Consider the following 16,313-nt stretch of genomic DNA (forward strand, 5'->3'; position numbering starts at 1 on the left):
CCCCCTTACCTCTTTTAAACTTAATTACCTCCCAGAGGCCCCACCTCCAAAACCATCCCATTGGGGATGAGGGGTTCCACATATTTGCTTTGTCAGAGACACAAACATGTAGTTCACAACAATGAACTAGCCCAGGCTCTTGACTTTCCAAGCAGAGAAATGGAAACCCGGCAGGAGGCAAGACTCTCTGAAGATCTTAAAGTCACATAAGGGCAGAGTTGGCTGTGTGAATGAGGCATTCTTCATTCAGCCAGGAGGCCCACAGTAGATGACTGTAGTCTTTGCTATCGGACAATTAAAATTCAGGCGATGGCACTGTATAACTGTAAACAAGTTTCTTTTGTCTCTAGTTCTCAAGTTCTTTATCTATGAAACGAAAAAGTTGGATGTTCCAAAGTATTATTCATGAAAGACTAGTTTCATGGGAAGTAGATAAGTATCTCATCTAGAAGTGTCTCATCATCAAAGATATTTGGAAAAGCTGTCTCGTTCACAGTGAAAGAAGTTTCCCAGCTGCAGGACTTGTCAGTGCCTTTGACGTACTGAAGTTATTTTTTGTTTCTAAGATGATAATATGGAGAATTTTCCAAATTTGCATGACCAACATGGCATCTGCATCTTATGTACTATCTTGAAGGATTAGAGTAGTGCAGAATCCATGTGAAAAAATGTGGCTGAGATGAATTTTGAAGCCTCATCTAGCTTTAATATTTTATAATTTTATAATTTTGAATGTTTTATTCCTTCACTTTTCCTTCATTTTACTGACATATCATATGTTTCCTAGGACTGCTATTACAAGGAATCACAAACTAGGTAGCTTAAAAAAAAAAAAAAAAAAAAAAAAACAGAAATATAGTGTCTCACAGTTCTGGAGGCTCAAAGTCTGAAGTCAGTATCACCGCCCTATGAAACCTCTGAAACTCATAGAGGAGATCTGTTCAGTGCCTCTCTCTTAGCTGCTGGTGGTAGCCCGCAAGCACCTTGGAATTCCTTGGTTTATAGCTGCTTCACTCCTATTTCTGCCTCTATCATCACATGATGTTTTCTTTGGTATCCCTGTCTCTCTGTCACTTCTCCTTTTCTTGTGAAGACACCAGTCATCTTTGATGAAGGGCCCACCCTACTCCAGTGTGATCTCATTATAACTAATGACATCTACAATGGCCCCATTTCCAAATAAGATTATATTCTGAAGTCCCAGAGATTGAGACTCCAATGTATCCTTTTGAGAGACACAATGCAACCCATAACCTATTCAAGCCATACACGAATGGAGGTATGAGAAGAGATTTCTCAGCTTAAAAGAAATGAGGAGCAAAAAATTATACAACTGGCTGTACTGGCCACTTTGTAATCAATCAACTAACAAGTAGTTGGATTTTTGCTTGGTCAACTTAATTGATCATTAAAGTCAACAGATATAATTATACTTCCAACCATTTTCCTTTTACATGTCCCCCAAATTCCTTAAACACACACACACACACACACACACACGCGCGCGCACACACGCAGCATTTTCTCCCAGCTTTCTTGAAAACAGGATCAAACAAGCTAAACTGGCAGATTGAATGGTAGGGTTCAGCTATTTTGATGGCCAGCAGTACCAAGTGTACTTGGTTCATTTTGGTGGTGTTCTAATGCTGGTCACCAGACTTCGAGGCAAGCCACATCTATATACAGGCCAAACTGACATGTCTTTGTCTAGCTATTGTGGGATGTCTTTGGTCAAATTAGTGGTTGCTTTTGGTGCCTTTAATCATCTTGCTTCTGATCTCAATATTGCTCAAGCAACTGACCAGCTTGGTTCATTCACACAAAGACTCAGTTAAAAATAAGTCAACCACACAATCTGTGTGGTATCGTGTAGGCAAAAGAAAATAACAAAACCCTGAATTTTACATGTGGCTTCTTTTTTTCTCTCTTTCTTCCCTGTCTCAACCAGTCACGTAGACACAACTGCAGAAAGACTGCCATGCTCAAAGGAGAAGGGGTGGGGGGATGACAAGAATAAAACATATACACCATTTCCATTGGAGTATTCACGAGATCTTGAAGTTTTACCCCAGCGAGAAAAAGCTTGGCACCTTACTGATTAATCTCCTAGTACATTCAAATCAGAATATGCTGAGAGCTATGTATGCCGTCCAAAACTCCAGGTCAGGGTGGTGGGGAATGGAGGTGGGGGAAACAGGAATTAAACCAGATTGAAATCAGTTTCTCTCCCAGGCTGGGGAACTCTAGGATTCCTCAAACCTCAAAAATGGAATTGCTGTACTCTCAAGTCCCAGAGTGGCTTGATTCCAAGCCCCTGCAGCCAAAGCCTAAAACGTGGCTTTACTTTGGAGAATTCAAATGTGGCTTTGCTTTCAAGAATTTGGCCCCAGCATGATGGGGATCTGGTGAAACACTTGGAAAAATCAAAACTTGAGAGCTCTCAGCAGCCTGTGGATCCCACTAAGACCCATGGCAAACTGGCCTCTGCAGACGGGCTCTCCTTCCTGATGGAGCTGTCTGCCTAGTTGCCCAGATGCCTCACCTTCGGGAGAGAAGCTGTGCTCATGTTTTGGAATGCTCAGAGCCTCTTTGGGCCCCCTCCTTTTCCCCACTGCAACCTTAAGGCTCAGTGATGAGGCCACAGCTGTTTATGTGCTTAACTTTTCTTGGGATTTTTTTACTTAAGTTACTTGGGATTTTTTTTTTTTTCCCCGAGGCCCTGTCTCTTGCTTAGCTCGATGAGGTGTGCAAACTTCTCCAGACTTCTCCATATCTCTGCAAACACGTGCCATGTACCTACGTGGTAATCCAGAACACCAAGGAAATTAGAACCGTGGATGAAAAACAAGGGGCATGTAGGTTTGCTAAAAATAAAGTAAAATTAAAAATTCCAAAGATGACTTTGAAAAACAGCTGCAAGTTTCCTGATCAAAACATAGCCTTCTGGGGTTATTTCCAGGCCAGGCTGCCTGCCAAAGGCTGTGATGAATTCTAGGCTCCATATGGTGTGTCCCATATAACGGAGATTTGGCACCAGTGAATTCCAGACTCTAACCTGCAGTTCCAAGGCCTGCCCTCCTGGAGATGGGGGTTTACAAGGATTGAGTTCCATGACCATCTGAGACCAGAGGTCTTTCTTCAGTTGTAAAGGAGGGTTTCCATGCAGACCTCTTACTTCTACTGTGGTCAAGTGACAAGGCCCTGGGTTTTGGAGTCCCAAATTCATGGGATCAAACCGTTGCCCTTTTACTTACTGGCAATGCATGTTCAGACAACAGATTTAACCTCTCCGAATTTCAGTTGCTGCATCTGTAAGAGGAAAATTATCAAGCCTATCCTGTGTGGCTGAGTGAACTTATGGAGAAGCTAATGAAAGTACCTGGTACTATATCTGATATGCACTAGATGCTCACAATCTGGCACCCAGCCTTATTATTATATCCCTTCCATTGTTCCCCACTAAAACATGGAGCCAACAGTCAGTGCAGGGCATTCTAGGCCAGGTACTGAAGTCTCTAGAAGTCAAGAACAGTATCTGGGAAATAAAGGTTCCATTCCAGAAATGTTTCTTGAGCACTCCCCTTGTGCCAAGCTGTCCCAAAGGAGTTCAATGTGTAACAAAGGAAATGTGTGCATGTGTATTACTATCCACTGATGTATTTTTCTCTTCTCTCTCTTATTCTGCTACATCGATTTTTGCCATTAAGTCAAAGTGACAGAGTGATAGACTTAGGGAATGGAAAGGTGGTTTCCACCTAGAAGAAAGAGCTTGTAGAGTAACAGCAAAAGAGGGTATGATATAAGGGGAGTTACTCATAGGCAGGTAGGAAAAGAACAAAGCACATTCCGAGTTAGGCAGTCAGGGAAGGAAGAGTCTCCGGTCAACCCCCAGCAGGACTCTACATCCCATAACAAGAGTCAGTGGAGGTAGAATCATCTATATAGGTTTGGAAAAATCTAACTACATCTGGACGGTGGCCCCATTTCTCTGGGATGGAGGCTGCACATTGCTGAGAGGTACCTGGGAGCGTGGCTTGAGAGGGGACCTTCAGTTCCCCAGGGTTTGTGGTAGCATCTAAGGTCCCATGTATCCCAGTGGGAAGTGTTAAGAGGCCAGAAACACAGTGTTTTCTGGGATCACAATGTGGGAGACCTTCCAACCCTCGCCAACATCAGGGGTCAACGATGGCATGGCAGCACGGCACCTGGTGGGTAGGCAAAGCCAGCCTCCCATGGCAGAGAACAGTGAAGACTCGGTGGAGGGTCATCCTATCCAACACCCAGAAGCCTCCCAGGAGATGAAGCAGAGAGCAGAGACACCTTGAAAAAGGAGACACAGCCCTTACCAGGAGTTTCAATTGACTGAATATTTATTAAAGAGACAGTTACCTCTAATCGGCAAATTTAATTTTGTATGCCATTAATGGAAATGGACACTCCAGAGCAAAATTACATATAAAAACTAAAGAAAGCTATGTTTTGTTTCGTAAATTCTTCGGGATACATCTGAATCATAGCATATAAAATGGAACCCTCCTGCACATGAGCGCATCACAGTATGCTGCCACGTGAGTGCACAGAAGGCGAAGAGGGAGGGGCTTTTAACCCAGGCTTGGGAAACTGGCTATAAGAAAAGCTTCTCGAGGGAAACGAGCCCCAAGTGAATCTGAAGTACCTGAGGGGTGGGAAGAATCAAGGTCAGGCAGAGAGTGCGGAGTAAATCTGTGGCAAGGCGGACAACATAGACCAAGGCGGGAAGCAGAAATATGTGCAAAGCAGACAGATTCTCTGCAATTTGAAAGTGATGGAATGCCAAGTGCAATTTTTTCAATATTAATGGGTCCCCTACTGTGTGTCGGGTGCACAGTAGGGGGATCCAGAGGATGCAAGAGTGTGGTAGGGAAGGAGTCTCAGCTGGGATCTCAGGAGATGTCATGACCTTAGGATGTGGAAAAGGAAAACTGTGCTGTCCAAAGTCACTTCAGACCCCCGAAGTGTGGCAGAAATGCGCAGTGAAGCACCTTATGTATCCATGTTAAATGTTTGGGTGCAGCCTAGGTGGGCATCAGGATAGGGGAAGGGGTGGGAGGAGTTAATTAAGTCACTTCTGTCTCCCAGATCTGTCCCCTCTAACTCCTGGGCTGACACAGATCACCTACAAAAACCAAGGCAATGGACCCATTGCCTTGTCTCTGTGACATTCTCATCTTCCTTGCATGGGACCCATTCCCACCAAGGCTTAGGTGTCTTCCAGACTCTGTCACAGTGAGTCCCAGGGTGTTCTGATGCTCATGGCCAACTCCATGCAGGCACAACATAGAGCAGGCTAGGGTCTGAACCTCATTTTCTCTCCCGCCAGCTCCTTAAGGGAGAGCATCTAATACTCCTTCAAGGCACTATCACCTGTCTAGAGATGGGCATGAAAGACAAGGTAGCATAGCTTAGCGTATACAATGCAGGAGGCAATGGAACATTATGAATGGAACATCATCACCGGCCACTTACTATAGTATTTTCAACTTAAGAGTTTGCATATGACTAAAAACAATCATAAAATTATTTTACATTATTTTCACAAGCCAAGAAGTGCTTTGAATTCATTTTTGATTTTTTTATTTCAATTGCCTGCTCCTCCTATGCCAGCCCCAGCCCAGGAATAGGAGGAGTCAGGGTGAGGTGACATCCAGGCATGCAACTGAGACTAGTGTGAAGGGTTATAGAACCTGACAGGTCTGGGAACTCATCTTGGATATGCCACTTTGTAGCTGTGTGACTTTGGGAAAGTCACCTGAGCTGTCTATAAAATGAAGATTGCAGTACCTAACTCCTAAGGATATTGTGAAGAACAAATGCATGATAGCTTAGCATCAAGCTTGGCACATAGTTGGTGATAATGATCATCAACAACTGTGGCAGTTCTTTAAAATAGCCACACATTTTTATGACCCTTCTCCTATCAAGAGGTGGTGTCTGTATCCTCCCCACTCAACTCTGGGTGGGTTTGTGACTTCTTTCACCAAAAGAGTACGGTGGAAGTGATGCTGTCTGAATTCCATGGCTAGCTCATAAAAGGCCATGCAACTTCTGCCTTGTTCACTAGAACACTGGAGCACTGGTTCCTGGAGAGAGTATGGTTACTTTGAGGCCACCATGCTGTGGGGAAGCCCAAGCCACAATGAGGAGTCAGATGTAAATTATCTGATCCAATATCTGAGCTAAGCACAGCCATCAGTCATATAAATGAAGGAACCCCCAGATGTTTCCAGCCGCCAGCCTTTAAGAATCTTCCCAGATGAAACTTGGCCATCATAGAGCAGAGACAAAACAACCCTGCTGTCCTAATCTATAATCCTGATCCACAGCACCCATGAGCATAATGAAATAGTTGTTGTTTTGGGGCACTAAGCTTGGACTGGTTTAAGCAACATTAGATAACTGGAATACCAATCTTCATCATTATCATCACAGATTTTTATTCAAGGTACCATTTGGTAGAGATCTTTATTTGATGTATTCTTAAATAAAGTATATATACTGCAATACAGTGTCAAATCTGAAAATAAGCATTCTCCAGCAAATATCAAGTGTGTTTTGTTAACCAATATTCATATGTTTGCAGAGCCTGTAAACAACTGATGAGCTAGTAAGCATTGGCATGGCAGCTGCCAACATGTTCTTGCAGGAATTTTTGCAATTTAGTAGTATAATAAGAGATTTTACAGGTATCAGTGGCATATAATTATGACCCATATTACATGTCACCAGCTTATTGCTTGATTTTACTTCTCTATTAACAAAAAAACGGTGCTGTGGGTTTTACATTAATTGCAATGAGAATTAATGGCTACTTCTAGGCCATTTTATCTGCAAAAGAACATTTTAGGTTTGATTTTGTTTGTTATTGTTATTCAGGAATGAGACTATCGAGACACATGGAAGACTACCTTCCCTACTGTACTGTAAGTTTTTTTTTCTTTTTTCTTTTTTCTTTTTTTTTTTAGTCTGGCTCTGTTGCCCAAGCTGGAGTACGATGGCGTGATCTTGGCTCACTGCAACCTCCGCCTCCTGGGTTGAAGCAATTCTTCTGCCTCAGCCTCCCGTAGCTGGGACTACAGGTGTGCGCCACCATGCTCAGCTAATTTTTGTATTTTTAGTGGAGATGGGGTTTCACCGTTTTGGCCAGGATGGTTTCCATCTCTTGACGTTATGATCTGCCTGTGTTGGACTCCCAAAGTGCTGGGATTACAGGCGTGAAACACCGCACCCAGCCTGTGGGTTCTCTTAAGGCAGGAATTAAGTATTATCTTCCTTCTCCCGTGCCAGGACCTAATACAGTGTTTCATATATAGTAGGTATAAAAGGGTATGGTAACCATGAAGACGTGACACTCAGGTCTCCTTTCAAGAAATAACTTGCCATTCAGCTGCAAGGAGTGTAGTTAGTGGACAGCCCTCAGCTGCAGTACCTTTGAGATCTACTTCAGCTTTTAAATCAAAGCCACATCTTTCCTTGGGAGCCCCCAGCCAAACACTGAGCATGGGAGAAGTACCAGAGCCTGGCCAGTTCTGCCCAGTGCAGGACTCCTCTAACGGGAAATCTCAGCTCTGGAGGAGCTCCTCATTAAGTTGGTTGAGACTTTGTTGGATCTTCAATGTGATCTGAGGCTCTTTTTACTCCTGTTTCCTGTGCCTTTATCTTTCACAGGCATTACCCCCTAAGACATGTCTTGCATTTCTCACTCCATTTTAGCATCTGCTTCCCATAAGACTCAATGGACACAGGGAGGTGCTCGTCAAATTCAACCTGATTACATAAGAAAATATCTATTTGAGAAGATAAAGCTTTGGTTGATGCTATAGACTGAATGCTTGTGTCCCCCCAACCCCCCAAAAAATTCCTATGTTGAAACTGAATCCCCGGTGTGATGCTATTTGAAAAGAGGGCCTTGAGAGGTGATTAGGTCATAAGGGTGGAACCCTTATGAATGAGATTAGCGCCCCTCTCAGTAGTGCTCCGGAGACCTTTCTCACCCCTTCTACCATGTACGGATACAGCTAGCATTTCTCCCACCTGCTTTTCCCAATCCCTCAGGTATGTTTCTAAAGAACATTTACCTTGCAGCTTAAAGTGGATGTCATTCCAGAATTTGCAATTCCTCCAAATATTAGCTGTTGTGGAAACTCATGGTGAGCCTTAAACCTCCCTTATTCTATCTTTTATTTGACAAATGGAAGGAAATGACACAAATAAACCAGAAGAGAAGAGCCTAGGATCTGAAGGCCTATAGACTTTGGTTCAAACCCTGTTTCCCCACTTACTACCTGTGAAGCTTTGGCTGCATAGACTGTTTTCTCTGTCCTCCACTGCCCATCTAGAAAAAGGGGGCTCCCAATATATCATACTGATTTATTTTTCAGCTCATGGTAGACAACATGAAGAAGAGGAAGAATGAAAAAGAGGAAAAGGAAGGGAGGATGAGAAGAATGGCCAATCTGGGGTACCAATGTGATTTTGAACCAGGCAACAAACTAGAAATTCAACCTGGGGAACTGGACTTCCATTGAACCAAATGATCCCGTGTTCCTCTTGGACTGGCATTTGTTTGCTGGATACCTCCATGTTCCTATCCCATGCTAGCCTCTCTGTTGGTGCAGCTCTGAAAACACTGTAAGAATACCATCCGTTCTATGAGGGCTGGGAGGGTGGCTGTATCCATGTCTGAAGGCATAAGGTAGGTCTTCAGTAATAATTTGGTGAATGAATGAATTTGAATGAATGAATGAGCATGTGAAGCTTTCACTAGCCATGAAACAGCCTTTAGTCCTTTGTCAACAACAGCATAGGAATTAGGGATCTTTGGAAGCCTTGCTTCTTACAAAATCCACATCTCAGCCACAAAGAAGGAGGTCTGGGAGTTATTAGAGAACCTCTTGTTTGTTTGTTTTGCAAATGAAAATCAGAGCTGAGGATGTGCACTGCAGCCAGCTGCAGGGTTCTGAGTTAACCCCTTTAGTGTCACAGAGCCAGTGGCTTCTTTTCAGAACTACATTTTGAGGGAGATGAGCCTGAAGTAGTGGGAGGAGAGGGTGCTCTATTGAATGGAGTCCCAGCTCCAGGTTGAAAGTTATGGAGACCTGGTTGTGCTTCTAAAGAGCTCTGGGAGCTTCAGAAAAATCTCTTGATTTCTCTTCATGTTTGTTTCTCTGCCTAAAAGTTATGGGATTAAGCCAGTTAAGCTCCAGGCACCTCTGAATTCTACTATCCCAACACCAAAATCAGTTTGTGCCTGGAGTGAAATGTTTCTTGGCTGAGTTGGAGTGGGAGAGGGCACATATGAGCCTGTCTGTGGAGTCTATGCCACATCACAAGAGGTGTTTTTCCCTCTACATCTAATAATAATCTTGATAATTATGATAATAGTAATAACTATTCATTGAATGTGTACTGTGTGCTAGGTACTCTTTCAAAACTTTATGTGGGTACTATTTTAATCCTCACTATAACTCTGTGAGGTAGATGCTAATATAATCCCCATTTTACTGATGAGAAAATTGAGAAACAGAAAGGTTCAATGTCTCACCCAAGGCTTTGGGTAAGTGGTGGAGCTTGGATTCAAACCTACGAGATTGGTGCAGGATCCTTTATTCTCTACCCTTTGGGTTCTCCCAGACTGCCTATGTCTACTCAGAACTGTCTTAAGCTTTCAGAGAAAGAAGAGGGCAGTGAGAAGAAGCAGTGAGCCACAGGCATAGTGAGAAGGCATAGATAGCACCCAAACCCTGGCTCCAGCCCTAAGTATCCCTGGGACTTGGGGAGTTCTTCTGCCCTGAGGTCTCAGTTTCTCCATCTGTGAGTTGAAGTAGTCACCCATGGGAATATCCAGGGGTGTCCCCAAGCTGATCAGTAAATAAGAGAATCTTACACCAGAACTCAGAGAAGAGCTCCCAAGACTACATCCAAGGAATTGTATGAAAAGTGTTGTGTGTGGGCATTTAGCTATGGGGGTAGGAGGTTCACGGCTCCTATTAGTTTCTTGAAGCGCACACACCAGGGATCTACAATACAACAGCATTGTCAGTGTAGACTCTCAGCAGCTAACACATCAGAGGCAGGTCACTCCTGTGATCATGGTGTCAGGGTTCAACATCTGGCTGTTAAAAAGAAAAAAAGTCAAATACTTGACTTCATTTCATTATCTTCCAACATCTAGAAATTTCCACAGTAGAAAGCAATAACTTGGCACCCTCAGGCTCAAAATCTCTCTCTTTACGCACAGACCCCTTCTTTCTCCAAGAAGGAAAGTCTCTCTTGCACTTAATACCCTTCAGAATAAGCCAGAAATATGCTGTCACCTGCAAGAATTTCCAAGCAGATCCAACAGAGAAGTGTCATATGGACAAGGTGTGTGAATACAGAGCCTGCAAAAATGACCAGGACTTAGCATGCCCTCAGCCAAATGCTTTGGTGCAGAAACCTTCTGCGTGTGTATGTGTATGTGTGTGTGTATGTGTATGTGTATGTGTGTGTGTGCATGCACATGCGCCTGTGTGTGTGTGTGCATGCAGTGAGAGAAGGCAATAGGCTGCTGCAGTAATACACCAGATGGAAAGACAGTCAGATATGGGTGGGAATCCCAGCTCCTCTCTTTATCAGCTCAGTCATTTCAGATGAGCTCCTAACCTCTCTGAGCCTCAGTTTCCTCCCCTGTAAAATTCCAGCAATTTCACAGTGCTGCTCTGAGGACTTAATACAATAACTCATGTAGTGACGAATTCATGTATTGCAGCTGCCCCATGAGCAGAAGTAGCTCAACATATGGGAGTCCAGATGCCTGGGTGACCTTGGACAATTCTTTCTTTTATTTTTTTTCCTCCCTCCTGAGCCTTAATTTCTTCATCTGTAAAATAGAAGTGAAGTGACAGAGAAGGTTGATGTGTTAAGCTTTCTTTTAGTTATGGAGCTTTGGGTTTTTTTCCCACCCCCAAATAAAATCTCATGGGGAAACCCAATGCATATAACCATGAGAAACAGTGGCTCAGGTTCAAGGAGAAACAGCAGACTCCAGCGGACTGAACCTGTCTTAACCACCCTCGTGCTGGTGAACCTCACAAGTGTTGGGCTGCTGTGGAAAACCAGCATGCCATTTCAGTATTTCCCAGTTTTCCTTAATCTGTGCAGCAAACCCATACTTGCCATGGCTATGTACTACTTCCATTATTTATCTACTTAATATTTTTCTCAACTCAATTGCTTATCAATTGCTCAAATTTAATTTAATCGAAAAGGAAGCCACATGTCATGACATCAGGGGAAGACCAGTATCTATTTTCATAAATAGAAGGTCATGTGAGTCAAGAGTATAAGGAATACTGGATTTATTTAACCTGCTGAAGTTTGACTCCCAGGGATGTCATCTCTCTTTCTTAAAAAGGAGGATTCACAAGGGGGTAAGAAAGCGTTCAAGGACCCTAGCACCCAGCTAAGGCTTTTTCCTTAATAAGCAGGATGGAACGAGAAGAGAAGGAACTCAGCACTGAGCACTTCTCCAGCTGTGTTGCTTCAGGATGCTTTTAATTGGCTTCCACATGTGGCATTGTTGAGAAGCACTCTATGATCACTGTAGCAGGTTTAATGGTGTCTCCTGAATACCTAAGTCCAAGTCCTAACATCCCCCACCACATAACTATGAATGTGGCTTTATTTGGAAATAGGGTCTTTGCAGATGTAAGAATCTTAGGATGAGAACATCCTTAATTTAGGGTGCACCCTAAGCCCAAGGACAAGTGTCCCTATCAGAGAAAGGAAAGGGAGATTTGATACACATTGAGAAAGCCATATGAACATGGGAGCAGAGATTGGAGTGATGCAGGCTTGAGCCAAGAATGCCTGGGGCCATCAGAAGCTGGAAGAAGCAAGGAAGGATTCCTCCCTGGAGCCTTCAGAGGGAGCGTGGCTTTGATGACACCTTGATTCTAGACTTCTGGCCTCTAGGACTGTGGAAGAATACATTTCTCTCATCTTAAGCCACCTGTTTGTGGTCATTAGCTGGGGGCAGCCCTAGGAGATGAATGCAATCACTAAATCTGTTCCCAGTGTAGCATTCATCAACCTAATCCCATGAGTATTTTTTCCTCTACATCCTCCCTTACCAGAGATCAGGAGTTGCCATTTCAGAAGAAGCTCCCCCTTCCCATAAGCGATCTCCCTTCCCCTTGCAAAGAAGTGCCATTGGTTTGTCCTCAGAAGCAGGGAAGGTAAAGACATTGAATAGGCCTGGCCAGAAGACGCTTCTGTGTTCTCAGAACTCACTGTCTTGGAAATCTATCATCTCCCATCCTCCCTCCCTTTACTCCCAGTCCTACCTGAAAGATCCATAGAGAGAGGAAGGACGCGTCTTCGTCTTGGTGAACCAAAGTGTAACTTTGGGTCACTACTTAAGAAAAAAAAAAAAAAAAAAAGAACCCTTATGAATAAACCACGTTTTGCAGTTTTTTAAAAGCCATAATTCCAGAGCGAATCAATGGTTGGAACTTCCCAGCTTAATGCGAGCCAGATTCCTGCCTCTTCACCCTGTTTCCCTCTCTCCGGCTCTCCCTCTCTTTTCCTTGTACCAAAAGCTGTCTGCTAAACTTCTAAAACACCCTTTGCCTTTTTGACCCTTCAACTTGTCTTGAACTTCAGAAAAAATTGGGGAAATGGCACTGAGTGAACTATATATAAGTCCTGGGCGTGTAAGGAGGAGGGGGGAGAGGGGGCCATGCGGGGGAGAGGGCTCACCATGAACTTGGGGCCTCGGATATTCGCTTGGGAAAAAAAAATTCCAACTCTCTTCTGTTAATGGAATTAGTAAATATTTGTTGCTCTGTTCTAGGCCGGTGCCCCAGGGGGATATCTGGAGGAAGGGAAAAAAAGAAGGCAAATAAAAATAAAAGACAAGCTACTTTTCTGCTCCTTTTCCCTCTCCAAAGACACTAAACAGACAAGCTGCAGGATTAGAATGAGGCCTTGTGTGGCTGCTGCGAGCAGGAAGTTGCGAGGGGGCTTTGCAGCAGGGAGGGGGCCATGGTGGGGAAGAAGCAGGCCTGCTATCTGGTAATGGGAACGCCATTCCTGCCTAATGAAATGATTGCTGGCGGAGTTCCTGAGTTACAGCGCAGCCTGCACAGCCCCTGGCTGGCTTCCTGGAGCCCAGAGACCCCGGGCTGGGGCCGGGCCTGATGTTCAAAGAGCGTGCAATGAGGCAGGGAGAGAATAAGAAAGTGACAGAGAGGGAGCTGGTGACAGGGATGAGAGACAGAGAAGTGGAGCAGGGGAATCAGAGATCAATGGCTAGATGGAGAGAAAATGATAGAAACAGTGGCAGATGCGCGGCCAGCGAGATACAGAGAAAACAACGGATGGCGGCAGACAGAGGAAGAGACTCGACAAAGAGCCTCTGTCAGGCCCAGGGAGATGGATGGGAGAGAATCAGAGTGGAGGACCCAGCTAGGCAGAGGCTGAGAGATGGATGGACAGGAAGAGACCTGGACACGGAGGGAGAGAGAAGCGGAGATGAGAAAAACAAAGACGTGGAGAGACAGAAAGATGGGGCAAGGCAGAAACCCTGACGTCAGAAGGAAGTGAAGAAGAGGAAGGAGTCAGGCAGTGGGAGAGACAGACATGGAGACAGGGTTTAGAGGAACAGGAAGGAATAAAGATTCAGAGAAAAGAGACAGGAGGTCCAGAGAGCAAGGCAGTACCTTGCTGCACACGGAGAGTTCAGTGCAAATGGATCTTTGTAAGATTCCATTGCCTTGAAAGGAAGTGAGGTCCTAATAGACTTTGATTATAAAATAAAGAACATATTCAAATAGGACAAAATAAGGAAGGGTCAGGAAAGGAGAGTAAAAGTCCTTCCCTATTGTCCTGCTGTAATCATTCTCTGACTTCTTCAACTTTTAACAGATTTTACAATAAATGCGTGGATGGCCTGGAACATTTTCACCTCATGTACATTGTTTCCGGCCATCCAAGGAGCCTCCAAAGAAGATGTTATGACTTCGACTCTTTTTTAATTGAAGAAGCTGAGAATCAGGGAGGTGACATTACTTACAACGTAATACAGAGAGGAAGGGGCTGGAGTTGGGGCTGTAGTGTGGGTGAACAAAAATAATATAAATGCTGGAAACGGGGAAAGGTTGGAGGTTAAGTGTTCTGAGGACCTCATTTTGCTCAGGAAGGGCTATACGAATTATTACGTTGATTACAGTGATTAATCATAAGCACGGTAAGAATCAAATGTGCCTATTTAGACAATAGAAATAGAACCAATAACTTCTGAAAAAAGAGAGAAGAAAAGGTGGGTGGGGAGGGAAAGGTAAAAATAAAATTTTATCCACCTAATACAAAAGAGAAAAGGAGGAAGAAAAAAGCAAAGACAAAAAGAAAAAAAAGATGAAAATGTGATTGAGTAAAAATTGCTAATGAAAATGCAAAATGACACAGCCATTTTGGAAGACAGTGTGGCAGTTTATTACAAAACTAAACATTGTCTTACCATATGATTCAGCGACCACACTCCTGGGTATTTACCTAAAGGAGATGAAATCTTATGTGCACACAAAAACCTGCACACAGATGGTTACAGCAGCTTTATTCACAAATGCCAAAAGTTGAAAGCAACCAAGATGTTCCTCAGTAGGTGAATGAATAAATAAAGCATCGTCCATCCAGACAATGGAATACAGGGTTATTCAGCATTGCAAGGAAACGAGCTACCAAGCCATGAAAAGACATGGAGGAAATTTAAATGCATATTATTAAGTGAAAGAAGTCAATTGAAAAGGCTCACACTGTATGATTCCAACTATATGACATTCTGAAAAAGGCAAAACTATGGCGACAGTAAAAAGATCAGTGGTTGTTAAGAGTTATGGAGGGAGGAATGAAGAGGCAGAGCACAGAGGATTTTTAGGGCAATGAAACTGTTTTGTGTTATACTATAATGGTGGGCACATGTCATTATACATTTATTGAAACCTACAGTGAACTCTAATGTTCATTCTTGCTGTTGTACATTCTGTAGGTTTTGCAATTGGAAGATAATGATGTGTCAATGTGGGTTCACCAATGGTAGCAAAGGTAGCGGTCTGGTGGTGGGAGGGACTGTTGATGATGGAGGAGGCTGTGCATGTCGGGGCAGAGGGTGTTGGGATATTCCTCTGTCTTTTCCTCAATTCTCCTGGGAACCTAGAACTGCTTTAAAAATAAATACAGTCTTAAAAAATAAATGTAATTGAAACCTCGTAATCAGAAGGTAGAGATAAATTCACACTAGTCTGGAATCCCATTAATCATAATGGGATTAAACTCTTCAGTTAAAAGATGATTGGGAATGATTTTTTTAGATCAACAATGTGCTTTTCCTGAGGCATACATAAATTAACAGAAAGTTGAAAATTAAAGATCAAAAAAAGATTCTAAATAAATACGAATCAAAAGGAAGCTGGTTTTGTAATATGAATATCAGACAAAATAAAGTTTGTGGTAACCCAGCTTTCTATGATATCTAACTATGGGCTCTTGCTCTTGGCACCCAGGGCCAGGTCTCTGTGATCAGACGTCCAGGGCATTGCAGGTGGGGTTGTGAACTCAGATTTCACGACTAGTTTTTCATGAGACACACATTGGGCAACCACTCTCTCTTACCCCTTGCCTTTTAGTTTCCCACCCTGCGCTATGAGACCTATTTTCTGGTAATGACGCATCACTGGAGAGGGAATGCAAGTAAACCACCTTGTGAAATGGTGAGTCACAGAGGCAACAGAAAGAATCAGACACTAGGGAGAGAAGTGGGGGAGAACGGGTTTGAGGGGTGCAGACCAGCTTCCCCCTAGAAGGCTGCTTTTCATTGCAGTGAAACACACCATACTTTCTTATGTCTTCTCCTCCCATGATGTCATCTTATTTCCTCAATCTGGAAATGTCCAGGTTGCTGTTGAGTATGGGTAGCAGTTTTCTGTTTCCTGTTTGTATTAAGAAGGCAAGGGCTGAGTTTCTTGGAAGACCTAAGTATGTGTGGGTTCTTATGATGTATTTAACCAAGAACCAAGTAATTGCCAAATATCAACCTTTTGCCCCTTCATTGTGCTGAGGCAGAATAGAGCATTGAGAAGAAGATAGGATGGTGGGAGTGGAGGGGGACGGCCATAAAACAGATAGCTGTCAATTGCTAATGCCTTCGACCATGACTGCATCCCAGTAACACTACACAGCTTACAGTTCCTCGCTCTTCTGTGGCTTTGCACACGCATCTCCCACTACCTGACATGTTT

General features: G+C 43.6%; 1 long non-coding RNA gene across 1 annotated transcript; it reads right to left on the bottom strand.

Annotated features, from left to right (window-relative positions):
• Positions 1 to 1,511: 1,511 nt before the first annotated feature.
• On the bottom strand, positions 1,512 to 15,923 carry LOC139356640 (uncharacterized). Its single transcript, XR_011608803.1, has 4 exons — positions 15,911 to 15,923; positions 12,778 to 12,892; positions 12,363 to 12,433; positions 1,512 to 10,151 (listed from the first exon to the last, which is right to left on the bottom strand). It is a non-coding gene; the product is annotated as an uncharacterized lncRNA (long non-coding RNA).
• Positions 15,924 to 16,313: the final 390 nt, after the last annotated feature.

The sequence above is a fragment of the Macaca nemestrina genome, chromosome 10 (assembly GCF_043159975.1).
Source record: "Macaca nemestrina isolate mMacNem1 chromosome 10, mMacNem.hap1, whole genome shotgun sequence".
Lineage (NCBI taxonomy): Eukaryota > Metazoa > Chordata > Mammalia > Primates > Cercopithecidae > Macaca > Macaca nemestrina.